General features: G+C 36.2%; 1 protein-coding gene and 1 long non-coding RNA gene across 2 annotated transcripts in view; one reads left to right on the top strand and one right to left on the bottom strand.

Annotated features, from left to right (window-relative positions):
- The window catches only part of ZNF385D (zinc finger protein 385D), an 867,637-nt gene that overhangs the window by 528,225 nt on the left and 321,780 nt on the right, over positions 1 to 17,632 (top strand). The window lies entirely within an intron of this gene.
- Positions 8,694 to 17,632, bottom strand: part of LOC112822980 (uncharacterized) — a 36,434-nt gene continuing 27,495 nt past the window's right edge. The window contains exon 4 of the long non-coding RNA XR_012380780.1: positions 8,694 to 8,752. This is a non-coding gene — a long non-coding RNA (uncharacterized lncRNA). The remainder of the gene's footprint in view (positions 8,753 to 17,632) is intronic.

The following is a 17,632-nucleotide window of genomic DNA, read 5'->3' as shown; positions in this document are numbered from 1 at the left end:
TAAGTAGGAAGTTATTTAAAGACCACAATCGCAGCTATTAGAGTGTTTATTGCTACTGCATTTGTCATTGCTTCCAGGATTTTTCAGCATATGGGTTAAGAAATAGGATTTATGCTAAATAGAATAAAATACAGTTGCTGGTATTTTCAATTCATATTTAAGATTTCAGGTAATTTTTATTAACTTGTTTGCCTTTTGCAATTGTATCCCTTTTCTATACCCTTTCTCCTACATGGGAAATGTGGTCACTAAAGACCTGACATAATTACTTATTTCATACTAATATATATAATAATATGATTACCATTTAAGTTATTTGTGTAATTTATTTTATTCTTTGGATATATTCAGTAGAATGTATATTCAAAGTTCTTTGTTTAAATTCACTCAAAATAATTCTTACCTATGTAGTTAAGTCCCCAACTTGATATATAGCAAGTGTCACTTGAGTCATTTTAATAGTTATGTAAAATATTTATATGAATCCAAAACCAAATTGTTAAATAAGGTATATTCAGAGACTAGCTATAATCTCTAATCTCTCTACTTTTTATATTCCTTCCACATAGGTAACCAATTTCTTTAGGTTTGGTTTGCATCTTCATTTTTTAATATAGATATATACATGTGTGTTTGCGTGTGCATCTATGTATACATATAAACCTTTCTTTTGCTTTTAGTAATGTGTCTGGTAAATGCTTTCTCCACATCTATTGATAAAATCATGTGGTTTCTGTCTATAGATTGATTGCTTATTTAGATTGATTTTTAAATATTATACCTGCCTTATTTTCTTGGAATAAACCCCACTTAATCATGGTATATTTTTTGCATACATTGCTACATTAGATTTGCTAATATTTTGATTACTTTTCTGTCAATGTTCACAGGAAATACAGGTCTGTAATTTCTTTTGTATTATTTTTGTCCAGTTTTGGCATCAGGGTAATGCTGGGTTCATAAATGCTCTGAAAAATGTTCCCTTCTCTTATATTTTCTGAAAGAGATTGTGCAAAATGTCTATGATTTCTTTTTGACATGTTTTGGAGATCCACTGAAACGATCTGTGCCTCAGTGTTTGTTTGAGAAGGTTTTTGGGGGGTTTTGTTTTGTTTTACTATGAATTTAATTTCCTTTTTAGTTATAGCTCTATTCAGGTTATCTATTGGTTTTCTGCTTATTCCCTCTGTGTTTTCTGTTCTTCTCTCCTTCACTGCCTGCTTGTTCATTTTTTAGTATTCGATTTTAATTTATCTTTAGTGTTTTTGAACATGTATCTCTGCATCATGATTTTAGTGGTTGCTCTAGGGTTTTCATATATTCCTAAGTTATCACAATTTACAATCTTGTTTCAATATTTTATGACTTCAAGGAGAATGTAAAAACCTTAACTCTTTTTAGGTCACTCTTCTTCGCTCACCTTTGTAATAAAATTATCTTAAATATCACCTGTATGTTCATTGAAAATCACATCAGACAGTGTTATAATTTTTGCTTTTAATTATAAAGCATAATTTTACAAACACAAGAGGATAAGAATGCCATATTATATTTACTCAAATATTTACAATCTGTTATTTTTTATTTATTTCTGAAATCGTTTTCAATTTCTATTTCTTTCTTTGCTGAGACTTTCATTTTTCCTTCCTCCCCACCCTACCTCTAAGAGTGTTTGTAATTGCTTGCTGGAGCATTTTATAATAGCTGCTTTAAAGTCTTCATAATAATTCCAACTTATGTGTCATTTTGGCATTTGGTATCTTTTGATTACCTTTTCTTATTCCAGTTGAGGCTTTCCTAATTCTAGATATGATGAGCAATTTTGCATTATACCTTAGATATTTTATGTTATGAAACTCTGGTTCCTATTTAATTCTTTTGTTATAATATACAGTTAATCCCTTGAAGTTTAGAATGTGTGTCCTGGCTGTCCTTTATGGCCTGTGGTTCAAATGTCAATTTAGTTTTTGAAAGTCTTTGCAGTACTATTCATTCTTGTCTGTCGCACTTGTGTACTACCCTGAGGCCATCTGAAACCAGGGCAGTGTTCCACACCATTGTTCAGTTCTCAAGGCTTTTGTGATGTTGATTCTGGTTGGTGTCATGGGCTACTCCAGGATGTGCCCTGGGACTACACACACCTATCTAAAGCATTGTTTTGTCTAGCTCACTTTTTTCCTTAGTTCTTCCCTCAGTCACTGGGGAGAAGAGTTTGCCTCCTTGCTGTTATTACTTAGGGCAGGAGAGGGACAGTCAACAATGTTCTACCCAACAATCTCAATGGCCACTGACAAAAAAAAGGGGAGGTATGGGGTTACATTAGTGCAGAGAGGAGATAGTCAACAGGGTTCTCCTCACACTCTGTGCAACTGCACACACATGTCCAGATGCCCAGACAGGAGTGTGATGGATGTCATCTCTGCTTGCATTCACTTATCACAGAGTGGGGATGGTCAATGGGCAACTTACCACAATCTTTGAGAAGGCTGCACAAAGTAGCAGGTGGGGAGTCCAGGCTTCTGGTGTTTACCAGGAGAAGGGCAGGTATATTCAGAAGGGATTTATGTCCCAGGTCCTTTTGTAAAGAGCGTATGTTTTTGTAGGGTGATTTTTTAAAAAAGTTTACTTGTACTATTTAATTCAGTCCTATAAGCATCTTCAAATTAACTTTTTCTATGTATTTTAAGAATTCCAATCCTCATTTGTTTATGCTGTGTCACTTTTATTTTACATGCAAGCATAGTACTTAGATGAGCATTTTGTCTTTTTAAGAACTAAGCTCCTTAATAAACTCTCTATGAGTTCTTGGTTTTATCTTTATCATTTTAACTGAGAAATAGTTAGTCTCATAATTTTCATGTTTTCTGTCATTTTATTATGCTACACATATTTTTTAAAAGATTAGTACTAGTGATTACATATGGATATATGACATTATATAGTTCATATGTATATTAATCCAGTCACATTAAAATAAATGTATAAAATATACATTTCTACCTTACCTTTGACCATTGGCACATTCAACTTTTCATAAATTATATAATTTTTGCATGTATCATATGACATTTTATGTAATATATATGGTAATATATATTCATAAATATATGTTTTCACATGTTCTTAATATGTTAACTTTATTTTCCTTAATTATTTGCTTGTTTTTAATTTCTAAAATTCTTAGTGTTCTACAAATATTTTCACTCACCCATAAAAATTATCTATAGTATGAATTGTTTATTTTGGAAAGAAACCTAGTAAGTTGTAGCAAAGCCTATTTCAGAAAATGCATATTAAAATTGATGACTTATGACATCTCTCATCTTCTTTGTGGAATCCAACATCTGATAAAATTTTTACATCTGAAGCAGATGGACAATCTTATGTTTTCTTATAATTCAAGGGAAGACAGGACTATGTGCTTGGCATGCAATAGCCATCACAAATGACTTTCTAGGCAATGAGAATATCAGGATGAGCTATGGAATAGACAATTTGGAAAGAGCAGATTTAAAAATCAATTTAAAGAGTTTATATATTATATGTAAGAAATTACTTTCTATTTCTTATCAGCACAATGCAGCTCCTGTCTGTGGACATCATAAGAAGTTTCTGACAGCATTTGGAGATATTTCCAGCAGAAGTGAACTGCTTTCTGGTTTTCTCAACTCAGTACCTTAGCAAAGTCAAGATGACCCTATAAATATCTTTAATCCCCAATGGGCAAATATTTCAAAACTTTCTTCCTAATCATTGTTTCCTACCCATAATTTCATCATGTCCTATATTAATAAGACATATGCCAATGCCCATAGGTAAAATTATATCAATGACAAAAGGTTCAGGAAATCAGGGGACATCTTTAGCATTTTTACTATATGAGGCAGTTGTCATGCAGAGGAGAGAATATTGTTATCACTGAGCTACCTCTTCCTTCTTAAGAATGATAATATCGCTAATGTATTCAGAAGAGTTCTTCAATTTTTTTTCCCAAGAGCTCTGTTATATTTTCAGAAGTTTCTGAGTGGATTAATATCAACTTTAGGTGAAAGAAAGCTGGTATGGAAACATTGATCTGTGATGCCAGTCCTCAAGATTTTTTGAATTTTTGGCTCACTATCTTTATGGCAAGCCACCATCTTCACGCCATTTGATCTGAAGATGAAAAGGCTAATTTATCTCCAGACATCAACACCAGAGTCCAGGCAACAAGAGGAATTGTGAAGGCTAGTGGTAAAAGGGACAAACTAACTAGGTCTTTCCTATTGTAAAGGGTTTAACTAAATGCCCCAACCTGAAACTTCTGCTTACATTTAACTATTGTCACTGTGTCACGTGGACAGCCCTGACTTTAAGGTAGGCTGAGAAATATTGACACCCCAACTTAATTGGGGTTCTATTTGTAAAGGGAACTCAAAAACTAGAGAGTGGAAAGTTATCTAAAATAATGTGACACTTTGTTCAATAAAACATATTTGAATTTCTTTCATATTAGGACCTCAGGAGATCTGCAGCTATTTTTTCTTATTACAAAATTCATGTTTGTGTGTGTGTATTTGTACATAAGAAAAAGTAAGAAACACATATATACATTAACACATATATGCAATGACAACTACAAAGAAAAACATTACCATTATTCCTTATGCAGAGAAACTTTTGATTGACAATAAATGCTGCTTTTGGCTTCCTATCTTTTGCTCATTTCATTGCAGTATCAGGGAAAAATGATAAAAATAGAGTCTATACTAAGTTATTCTGTTTTCAAACACATTTGGCCATACAGGAGGTTAGACCTAATACAAAATTAAGATTTGAATTATTGGCACAGGCAAACATCCAGGAAATAATTTTCTTATGTAAGTTTAGTTTAGATCCTAAAGATAATGCAGATTTTGAATTTAGGAAAAGAAAGTGGATAACTGTGAGCTTATAATGTTTCTTACGACTTTGTCTACCTTAAGGAGCACATTTTGTTCCACATATTATCAAGGAAATGGATTGACTTTGGGGCCCCTGTACTGACATCTCACTTAGTCTGTATTCTTAATTTATTTTAACAAAATAACTATGGAAAACTTATCTGGGCTTTATTTTTAGAGGTTCCATATAAGGATCAAATAAATTAGCTAAGTTTCAGAGCCTTTCAGAGACATTCTTCAAGCCTTCCTTAGAAGTGGGACCATTTAAAAAACCAGTGTATTTAGAGATGCCGTTAAAAAACAGAGGTTGGTCTTCTGAAAAGCTCAAGAAAGAGTATAAACAGAGCCCTTATTTTGTTAAAAAAATAAAAGAAAAAGAAACTCAAATATCCTAACAAATATTTTTTCCATGATTCCATTCCACTAATAATAAACGTAATTATTTAAATATGCACATAAGTATAATGTGTTTTTGGCATGGTAAGGATTAATACCTAATATTTACAAATGAGAATTAGAATATATGCTCTATTGTATTTCTTAACTCAATACTATTTTTAGACAATGAAAATGAAACTGTATCTACAAGAAACTCAAAAGCCAGGCCATATTATTTGTGTAACCAGTGTTCCTGGTTTTCTCTTTACTTTTAATCTTGAGAGTCAAGTTAAATCATCATTAGGATGTCTAAAAATTGTTACAGCTTTTCTTTTTTTAAGATTTATTTACTTATTAGAGAGAGAGAGTGCATGAATGAGTTGGGTGAGGGGCAGAGGGAATCTTTGAGCAGACTCCCCACTAAGTGTAGAGCCCCATGCAGGGCTTGATTTGGGGCCTTATCTCATGACCCATGAGATCACACCCTGAACCAAAACCAAGAGTCAGACACTTAACTGATTGAGCTACCCAGGCTACCCTGTTGCAGTTTTGTTTTGTTTTAAAGATCTTATTTATTTATTTGACACAGAGAGAGGGAGACAACAAGCACAAAAAGGGGGAGTGGCAGGCAGAGGGAGAAGCAGACTCCCTACTGAGCAAGGAGCCCGATGCGGGGCTTGATCCCAGGACCCTGGGATCAAGACCTGAGCCGAAGGCAGCTGCCCAACTGCCTGAGCCACCCAAACGTCCCCCATTTGCAGTTTTTTACAAGATAAATGAGTAGGACAAATTAGAGTTACTGTCTACTGTTATTGTGTCATAACCAATATATTCTAAATTTGCATCAGATACAGTGACCACTGAACCCTTAAAAAGTGGCAAGGCCAAATACAGGTGCACTTTAGGTATAAATCAGACTTCTAAGCCCTTGTTCTAAAAAGAAATGTAAACTACTTCAATAGTTTTCATATTATTTACATGTTGAAATAATAATGCTTTGGAAATATTAAGTTATGTAAAATATGCTATCAAAATTAATTTTAGCTCTTTTTTTTTTTTTTTTACTTTTTAAAATGTAGCTTCTAGGAAATTGCAAATTATACCTGTAGTTAGCATTATATTTTTATTGAATGGTGCTATTCTAGATCTTTCATTTACTCCCTCTTTCTTTCTTCTAGTTTTCCACAGTACTGTGGACTATGAAATGGGCTAGACTCACATCAGAAAAATAGGAGGGAGGTTGGCATTGATTTCAGAAAAAGCACACATAGGTGATGCAATTTCTGTCTGGAGGCATATTGATGGCTTCCAAATTTGGCTCCCATTGTAAAAATTACTGCTGATGTTTTCTGAACATACAGATTCTAAGGTTTCTCCCCTTGAGATTCTTATTTTAGGTCAAGGGGAAGGTTCCAGGGTTTGTATTTTTAACAAGAGCCCTGAGTAACTTTTTTGACCAGGAAAATTGGGAAACCATGAGTAGAGGGAAATACAAACACAAAGTTTTATGATTTGATTTGAAAGCTAAATGTCATTACTATGTAACATACATTTCTTTGTGCTGACAACAACATCTATAAAAAATTAGGCATTGTGTGGTTTGGAGGAAGAAATTCTAGAATGACATTGTGCTCTATTCCGCTATAAAAATAGTACTAGCTTTATGTATACTTTTATTATGACCTCACTTAACCACAAAACAAACTCTCTCTAGTCCATGTAGTTTCCTTTGGTCCTGATTAACTGGAATAAAATAGTAGTATCATATTTAACAGAGGAAGTAGATTTTAAAAATTAAAAAAGTGGTACAGAGCACTTGGAAAATAGAATTCTTAGAGGAGATTGCTGGTGATCCTAATAGTATTTTAGAAAGGGAGTGAGCAAGAATCTTGATGGTGTTGGAATCCATACCAACATGAGTGTTACTGTATACCTGTATCATAACATTTTTACTACAGAGAATGCAAAAGGATTTTAGATTGTTGTAACAAACAGAATTACAAATGGAAGGAAGGTAGAGAACAGAAGGGAAGGAAGGAAGGGAGAGAGGGAGGGAGAGAAGGAGGAAGGGTGGAAGGAAGGAAGCAGGCCCCACTGGAGTAATAAGCAAATAAGCACGCTTTGCTGTTTGGCTATGTGCATATCAGTTGTGCAGGGCAAATGAGAATAAAGTTATGTGCAACAATGTTTATTAAAATACTGTTTATTTATAGACATTATATTTTTATGGTTTCCAAACCACACTGAAAGTAACCTTCCAGATTCCCATCATCTGGTCAATGGAGGTAAATAGAAAGGATATACAGCAGGCATTTCAGCCAAATGCTAATTATCCAGGGGGAAATGTTTCATTTTCTATGAGATCCCATGCTCCAAGCAGTAGCCAATGCTTTCCCAATGTCTGCAATTGTGCCCATTTCACTGGTCATTAGCGTCTCTACTTGATAGATGGAAGAGGAGAAAGTTAGATACAGTCTTGTCAGGCAGGAGTACTATACTCCTGGCAACTCTGAGGTTAGCTGTGATGGGGGAGGAATCCTAATGTCAGAGGTGGGGTGTTTAAAAATTGCTGAGCTCGTTCATTTTATAAACGACGAAATTAGTCTCCAGAGGAGCTGCAGGTCAAAGTCATATGATCAGAGACAAATCTATGAATCTTAGAATGGTTTTTCGTTACTTCACTTGACTTCTTGTCTATAAGACTCTAAGCTGCATCTTGCCTGGAGTTGGAGTTTTAGCACTGTCTTCTCTAATGACAAAAAATGTTTGTGTTTCCAGAATTCTGGGCTTATTTCTTATTTTACAATATGATTTCCATGTGAGCACATACCAGCCAAAATACTTGAAGATGAATACTGCTATATATGGTTGTAAACGTAAGTTAAAATACCATGCCTAGGAGTAAGACAAACAAAACAAAACTAAACAAAAAAACAAATAAAACACTAGTGACTATAAAATGCAATGTTGGAAGTCCTGGATCAAGACTCTAGTCAGCATTACCCAATAGAAATTTGTATGATGATGAAATGTTCCTTATTTGTGCTTTCCAGTATGGTAGCCAGGAGCCACATGTGGCTATCAAGCACTTGAAATATGACTCTTTTAACTGAGGAGTTTGTAATTTTTTTATTTAAATTAATTTAAAAAACCACATGTGACTAGTGGCCATCATAGCAAATGGCATGGCTCTATTCTAGACTCCTCCAGAAAGTTTTACTGTGGTTTTAAACTTTAATTTCTCAAGGAAGAAATAATGATAGTTATAAAATATTTGTCCTTAAGACTGATTTTCCACGCAACATTCTTTCTAATCATAAAATGATAGAGGAAAATGGGGTAATATAGTGGAAACAATATAAATATAATAGCGGTGAACCAAGATAGACCCACCTTCATCATTTATGATCTTGGACAAATTACTTAATTGCTCGGACACTCAGCTTCCTCATCTGTAAAATTAAATAATATAAATAAAAATTAAAAACAGCTTAAATTAAGTAAATTAGGAAGAATCTGAAGACAAGAGGGGTTAAATGAATTGCCTAGGGATGAACAGCTTTAAGTGGACAGAAGAATTCAAACTCTTGTCTTCTGATTGTCCCCATGCAGTTTTCACACACTGGGGGGCTACACTTTGTTCAAGGCTGGACAAATGGAAAAGAAATACCACTGCCTCTACTTTTGAATCATCTTTTATTCATAGTCCTTCTGCATTCCCTGGAGAAATGGAAACACTTCCTTGGTGATAGATTTACTTAATTTTTCATCCGATTGACTTCTTAAAAACTTACTCTTCACTGGTAACTGCCATCACCACGTGTGTTCATTTTAATTATAGCTCACAAATAGAGACCTATTTAGCCTTTTCAATTCGAGACAGCATTACATTTTATCATGGAAGAAAAGAAACTAAGAATTCATAGAGGACAAGAATTGTGAACAATAGGCATGTGGTATAGAAAAATACTATTCTATTTACTAAAACAACCACATCAAACACATTTTAATGTAGTCATAATTGTATGCAAATAGTTTTATTATGGGTAAAAAATATGCAGTAGTTTTAATTTGGCCTGTGACTATGCTGACTTCTCAGCTGAAATAATTTACACCTTCATAAAAATCCCTTAACTTTGGTTTTTGATGTTACTTCTAGCAAAGAGTCTTTCATTGTCTAAACATGAAATGAAACACTACAGAACCCGACAATACTCCTATTGAATTTGAAAAATACTGAATTCCTCATCCTCAAATGACAGTGCCACGGGTGCTGAGTGCAGTTCCAAAATGAGCGATGATTAATTATCCCAGGGGGACCTGTTAAAGCATTTCCCCCCTCCACCAATTTGCTTTCCAAGACTCTTGGGATAAATGATTCCACACAAACTTTATCTCATATGGAGATATTTAAAAACTACTTGAATTTGTCCAATTTCAAGAAGACTCAAAAATGGTGAAGCAAGAGAAAAAGACTTTTGTTTCTTTATGTTCTGTCTGTGAAAGTTACATTTTATTTAAATTTTGACAGGGATGGTATATGTATCTTTTATGTACCAGAACAAACAACATTGCCTTGAACTGTTTTCACATCTCTTCTACATAGATTTAAAGAAAAATATTTTTCTTCATTGTGAAATTAACTTGAAAACTGAAACATTTTAAAGGCTATTTTATTATAGAATAGGCTTTATGCTGAGTTCTGTAACCATAATTCATTTGCACAGTTATTAAAGCATCTTGATTTTATAATTTATTTTTTATTTATTTGAGAGAGAGGGAAAAAAAAGCACAAGCAGGGGGAGGGGCAGAGGGAAAGGGAGATAAGCAGACTCCCCACTGAGGGGGAAGGCCCATTCAGGGCTGGATCCCAGGACCCTGAGATCATGACCTGAACCGAATCAAGAGTTGGATGCTCAACCTACTGAACCCACCCAGGTGCCCCAAAGCATCTTGACTTTAAATATCAGTGATAAAAAATCAAAGATATTTTAAATATCTGTGCTTATACAGAACAAAAGTTGTGTCTAGACAATTTTTAGAACACTGTTAACAAATGAAAATGTGGAAAGAAAATGAAATGTTAAGGAAAATGGTACAGTGGACACTTCCTGGCCCAGCCCGATCCTAGCAGATCACTTTTACCCTTTGATCACCATTCCCCCACGCTCACATTTGGTGGTTTGTTTCTAAGGTACCCCCGTACCTGTGATCCTCTTTGGAAGAGTGCCCTCAGGTTCTTAGAGCTGCTTTGCTCACATACACCGAAAACTAGAGTGGCTAAGGGTTTTTTATTCCACAAGGGAGACCTTAGGAATGACTTACAGCCACCTTGCCGTGAGTCAAGACAAACTGACATAATTACAACTCCAAAGATCCCTGCAAGATCAAGATTGCCTGCATTCCCACCCTTCCCTCTTTTTCCCCTTCCTTGTGCTTCTTCCCCGACTCCCTTCCTTGTTTCTCCTGGGAGCACTCTCCAATCAATCATTTGCACATAAACCTTTGAAAATTTACCTTTGCTTAGGTCTGGTGGCTTTCAAAGCATTTCATGAACATTATGTTATTAACCTGCCCACATGGTCAGGTAAGCATTTATATGAAAGGTGTGGAAACAAAAGGCTCAGAGATCATGTGACTCGCTCGGGTTCACACACATGCTGAGATGGGGCTGCCAGCACAGTGTTCTGCGGAGATGTTACTGCCTCCAGAGCAGGAAAATCATCACCAGGTTCAGCTGGCTATGTGGACTTCCTTGCCTGTCAGCCAGACACAAGTAGTTTAGGTTGTACCTGCTACACTTTATACACCAAAATGGATCCACTCGGAAAATAATATTCCTTTTCTGCGTGATAAAGTGCTGGTTCAAGTGTTTTATTTATTTGAAGAGATTTGTTACAGAAATAATGTTTTGACTCTGTGCTTTTGAAGGGACTCAGAACCTTCCACATCAGGGCTCTGAAGTGAAGAAAAAACAAGTTGTTTTGGAAACAATAATGGAAAATTCTTCCCAAAGAAGTGAGTCCATTTCCCTATGGAAACAGTAATTGGATTTATCAAAGAAATGATTTCATCCCCATACTTGAAGCTCAAAGCCTTTCTTGTCCTCTACTTCTCTGGGAAACAATATTTAACATATGCTAACTCCTTTATAATTATAAACTCCTGGACAATATTGGAATTACAATCCATAGTAGCTAATGTATATCATTTTCATGAGCCATAAATTAGATTTTTATGCACAATTTCCTTGTCTTTCAGGAAATGTATTAATTAGACATTTCTGTAGCCTCTGATTGTCCAGTGTGTGACTTGAGCAATAGTTTTTAAGAAAGATATCCAGTCTCTTACAAAAGTTAAAAATTATATACTTTCCTCTTTGTGGAGAGAGGTATGTCTTAATTGTTTATGTTTTCCTTTTAGAGTTCATGAGTAGACATTAATTCCTTATAGATGATCTATCTTCTAAATCACCCAAGTTTCAATACCTTTAAGATAATAAGAACAATTTTCTATAGCTTCCAATTTTAAGATGGCAAATGACCTGTTCTGCATCTCCAAGCCAGAGCAGCTAAGTAGACAGTCCACTGCCATCTCACCCCAGTGTGGCCCTCCTGTTTGATGGCTTTGCCACAGTAGATTCACAATGCAAGTGTTTTGACCAGAGAGAGAAAGGAAACAGTGTCTCAGTTAAGTTCCAGCTTTGTTAGCGGGAAGTTTATACTTAAAATAGATACAGGGTCGCCTGGGTGGCTCAGTCAGTTAAGCATCTGCCTTCAGCTCAGGTCATGATCCCAGGGTCCTGGGATGGAGTCCCACATCAGGCTCCTTGCTCTACAAGGAGCCTGTTTCTTCCTCTGCCTCCCTCTCCCCCTGCTTGTGCTCTCTCTCTCTAACAAATAAATAAAATCTTTAAAAATAAAAAAAATAAAATGGATAAGTACAAAGGTAGAGAGTGATTTGGTAATCATCATAATCATCATCATAAATCTCTCAACAAAAAAAGCCCAAAACCATATTGTTTCACTGTTGAATCTTACCAAACATTTAAAAATGAATGAACACCAGTCCTTCTAAAACTCTAGGAGGGGAATATACTTCCTGTCATTCTATGAGGTCAGCATTGCCCTGATACTAAAACCAGATAAAGATATCAGGAGAAACATATAGGCTGATAACCATTTTTAATATCAGTGCAAAAATCCTCAAGCAAATACTAGCAAACTGAATCCAGAAGCCTGTTAAGAGTATTATACACCAGGATCAAGTGGGATTTATTCCAAGAATGCAAGGATAATTCAATATATGAAATCAATTAATGTAATACACCACATTAATGGAATGAAAGGAAAAAAATAAAATGCATGGTTATCTCAATTGATGCATAAAAATCATTTGACAAAATCCAATACTGTTTCATGCTTAAAAACAAAACGAAACACTCAAACCAGGAATAGGTGCCAACTTTCTCAGTGTGGTAAAGGACATTTATGAAAAACCCACAGCTAATAGTCTACACAATGGGGAAAGATCAAGTATAATACAAAGATGCTAATACTGGAGGTTCTAGACAGCAATTAGGCAAGAAAAAGAAATAAGTGACTTATAAATTAGAAATAAAGAAGTAAAACTATCTCTATTTGCAGATGACATGATCTTGTTATAGAAAATTCTAAGGAGTCCTAATGAATCTCCCAAAAAAGCTATGCTATTAGAACTAATAAACAAATTTGGCAAAGTTGTAGAATACAAGATCAATGTACAAAAATCAATTGTATTTCTAGGTACTAGTAATGAGTGAACAGTTTGAAAAATGAAGTTAAGAAAGACTATTTCATTTACAACGGCATAAAAAAATATATTTAGGAGTAAATATAACCAAGGAGGTGCTTGACTTATATAGTGAAAACTATCAAACATTGCTGATAAAAGTTAAAGAAGACTAAATAAATGGAGAGAAACCTCATATTCATGTGTTAGAAGACTTAATATTAAGCTGGCATAAACACCTGAAGCAATGTGCAGACTCAATGTACAGATTCTATTAAAATCTCAACGGACATTTTTACATAAATGGACAAGCTGACCTAAAATTCATATGGGATTGCAGGGCATCTCAAATAGCCAAAGCAATCTTGAAAAAGTAAAATAAATTAGACTGCTAACACTTCCTAATTTCAAAGCTTACTACAAGCCACAATAATCAAAACAGTATGATATTGGCAAGAGAATAGACATATAGACAATTGGAGTAGTCTTGAAATAAGCCCATAAGTCTGTGATCATTGATTTTCAACAGAGATGCTGTACCATTCTATAGGAAAAGAATAGTCTCCTCAACAAATATTTCTGGGATAACTGGTTATCCACATGCAAAAGAATTAACTGGACCCTATCTCACACCATATATAAAAATTAACTCAGAATGAACCAAAGGCCTAAATAGAAGTGCTAAACTCTTTGTAGAAAACATAGGTGTAAATCTTCATGGAATTTGACAATGAATTTTTAGATAAGACTCAAAAGAACAAGGAATAAAAGAAAAAATAGATAAATTTTATAAAATTATCTTTCAAAATTAAAAAAAATATGCATCAAGGGACACTATCAAGAAGGTGGCAAGACTACAGAATGGGAGAAAATATCTGCAAATCACGTATCTAATAAGGATCTATCAATGTGACTGTATAAGGAACCCTCACAACTCAATAACAAAAAGGTAAACAAGCCAGTTGAAAAATGGCCACTGGACTTGTTCTTTAGACATTTCTCTAAAGGAGATATAAAAATGGCCAAAAGCACATGAAAATATGCCAGCTTTGTTAGTCATTAGGGAAATGCAGATCAGAACCACAGTGAGATTTCACTTCACACCCACTGGAATGGCTATAATTACAACAACAACACCTGAAATAATAAGTGTTGCTGAATATGTAGAGAAATTAGAACATTCACGTATTGCTGGGAGAAGTGTAAAATGATGTAGCCACTGTGGACAATAGTTTACTAATTACTGTATGATCCACAAATTCCACTCCTAGGTATATACTCAAAAAGAACTGATAATAGATATTTTAAAAACTTGTACAGGAATGTTCACTGTAGCACTATTCCCAATCACCAAAAAGTGGAAACAATGCAAATGTCCATCAACTGTTAGAAGCCAGGCACAAAGGGTCACATACCATGTGATTCCATTTATACAAAATATCCAGAATAACTAAATCCGTGGAGACAGAAAGCAAATTAGTGGTTTCTAGACGCCATGGAGAGGGTAATGGCGAGTGCTGCTTAACGGGTATGGGGTTTCCCTTTGGCGTGATGAAAATATTTTGGAACAGACAGAGGTGATCATTGCACAACATTATAAATGTACGAAATTCCCCTGAATTGTACACTTTAACATGGTTGATTTTATGTTCTGTAACTATTACCTCAATAATAAAAAAAAAAGTGTATCACACAGAATTCAAAAATAGCTCCCAAGATTCCCACCTCCTTGGGTGCATACTATGTATGATCCCCTCCCCTTAAGTGGTAGCAGAAACTGTGAATATGAGGAAATGCCACACCTATGATTAGGTTACATTATGTGGCAAAGGTGAGGAATTTTACAGATGTAATGAAAGTCTAATTAGTTGATTTTGAGTTAGTCATAAAGGAGATTATCCTGGGTGGGCCTGACCTAATTAGGCGAGCCATTCAAAAAGACAAGTTGCTGAAGCTGATGCTCTCCTATGAGCCTGGAAGAAGTATGCTACCATGTGTTAAGAGGAGGGGCCATGTGGTAAGGACCTGAGGATGGCCTTGAGGAGCTGAGAGTGGTCTCTCATCTAACACTAGCAAGAAAATGAGGACCTCAGTTCTACAGACCTACAGAAACCACCCGTGGACCTGGAGCCTCAGAGTAGATAGCAGGCCTAGGCAATGTCTTGATTGCAGCCTAGTGAGGCCATGAGCAAAGGAACCAGCTAGGCTGTGCCTGGCATCTTCCCCACGTTACTGTGAAATAATGCATTTGTGTTGTTTTAAGCTGCTTAGTTTCTAGTAATTTGTCGCACAGCAATAGAAAACTAAGATGGATAGAGAGATTTCACTGCAGTGAAGTTCTCTAATACACTCTAACTCAGTGTTAAAAGCTCTAAAGGACTAGGGGAATCTACCAGAACTTGATTAAAACACAGACCACCCCACAATTGGTCACAGTATTTACATCCAGATGCCAAGTGGGAAAATAAACTGAGTGCCACCTGGGCTTTGCTACTATTGTTACTGCCCTAAATCTACTTATATGTGACCCCTAGATCTTTCAAAGTTATGTCTTAAATATGTTTGCTTGTCTTTGTAGCTTCTGCATCCTAGGTCTTAAATATTAGTGTTTATATTCGTTTTTTTTTTTTTAAGATTTTATTTATTTATTTGAGAGAGAAGGAATGAGAGACAGAGAGCACAAGAGGGAGGAGGGTCAGAGGGAGAAGCCGACTCCCGCCTGAGCAGGGAGCCCGATGTGGGACTCGATCCCGGGACTCCAGGATCATGACCTGAGCTGAAGGCAGTCGCTTAAACAACTGAGCCACCCAGGCGCCCTATATTCTTTTTTAAAAAGAATATTTTCTGTTTGCCATTGAGGATGGAGAATGGCTTTCTCCTGCATGCTGTTTGATAGTTGTCCCTTCACCATATATGAGTGTTTATAATTTGAGGACGTGGTAGAAGAGTCAGAATTTCTTCTCGTATATTCATTGAGTGTCAGGCACCTGTAGACATCTTGTTCCGAGCTTTATTTCACCCCCACCAGGAGACACTCCGATCTTCCTCTTCCATGGAAATAACACAATTATTTTGACTTATCTTTCCTGTTTCAGGAACCAAAAGAAAAATTTTCCCCTAATTTCTTTCAGCTTATTTTTTCCCCTGGGTGACATCAAGAGGGCATTATCTTGCTCACTGTCAATTATTTTAAGACCGAGCTTTCCTCGTGCACACAGCTCCTACTCCCCCAAAGTGGAACAGACGCTAAAGGCCATGTGCTCCATCCTCAGCCAAGTGTCTGGAAGTGGCCACTAATAAAACCATCTGGTACCAGGATGAGTCCATAGCCTGCCACTGCTGTAATCTGGGGAGGCACAGACTTTCCAGGCTCCTCAGTTATTAGAGGGCCAATGGGGCCCCTGAGGCCTACAGCAACTGTGTACATAATTACATGAAAGATTTTGATGGCTTTTCCATTCACACTGGGTGATCTGAGAGCAGGCTGATACTGTTGTTAGAGAACTAAACCTGAAGGGTGAGCCGAGGACAACCAGGGCTGGAACACTTAAACTTAAGCATTAGATTCTTTATTTTTTTTTACACTTTTTCCTTTTTTAAAGATTTTATTTATTTATTTGACAGAGAGAGAGCAGGAAAGCACAAGCAGGGGGAGGGGCAGAGGGAGAAGGAGAAGCAGGCTTCCCACCGAGCAGGGAGCACGATGCGGGGCTCGATCCCAGGACCCCAGGATCATGACCTGAGCCGAAGGCAGACGCTTAACGACTGAGTCACCCAGGTGCCCCCCCCTTTTTTTAAGTTAGGATCATACATAAAATGTTGGATACAATACTCAACACAGGACGGATACTGACCCAGAGAGTATGGACTAACAAACTGAGCCTTAGTAAAAAACAGAAGAGGAAGGAATGAATATGTCATGGGCACTAATGATTTGTTATTTCACTTAATTATCATATTATGTGACATGTGACAATAATTCATAGTCTTCAGAGGAAACTCAGAGAGGATGACTGTGGTAGATTAGATCACACAGTAATGGTAAGTGGCAGAACTGGGTTCAAATCCAGGCTTCTAGGATGTCAAACTCTTTGCCCTTTTAAGATACTCCAGAGTGAGCAGCAGTAGCAGCTTCAAAGGTTATCATATATATATATACACACATATATTTTTTTAAGATTTTTTTTTTTATTTAGTTGGCAGAGAGAGAGAGTGAGAGAGAGGGAGCACAAGCAGGGGGAGAAGCAGCCTCCCCAGCTGAGCAGGGAGCCCGATGCGGGGCTCAATCCCAGGACCCTGGGATCGTGACCTGAGCCGAAAGCAGATGCTTAACCAACTGAGCCAGCCAGGTGTCCCAAAGGTTATCACTTTTTTAAATGTGATCATTAAACTTGGATTATTTTCCCTTCCATTCTAATCCACCATGCTCAGGGGTCTGAGAGATAAAAGATAACGAAATGTGTTAACCCAGTTTCTAAGGACTGTGCAATTATACCCCTGGGTATGTCTTCCATTCTGAATCCCTGTTCTCTCTCAGTAGGGGGTGGGAGGGTCTGAACTAG

This window comes from Callorhinus ursinus, unplaced genomic scaffold, assembly GCF_003265705.2.
Source record: "Callorhinus ursinus isolate GAN/ISIS: 27379988/994484 unplaced genomic scaffold, GSC_fseal_2.0 scaffold1, whole genome shotgun sequence".
In the NCBI taxonomy this organism is placed as follows: Eukaryota; Metazoa; Chordata; class Mammalia; order Carnivora; family Otariidae; genus Callorhinus; species Callorhinus ursinus.
Note: the sequence above shows the minus strand (reverse complement) of the source record. Positions and strands in the feature narration are given on the sequence as shown.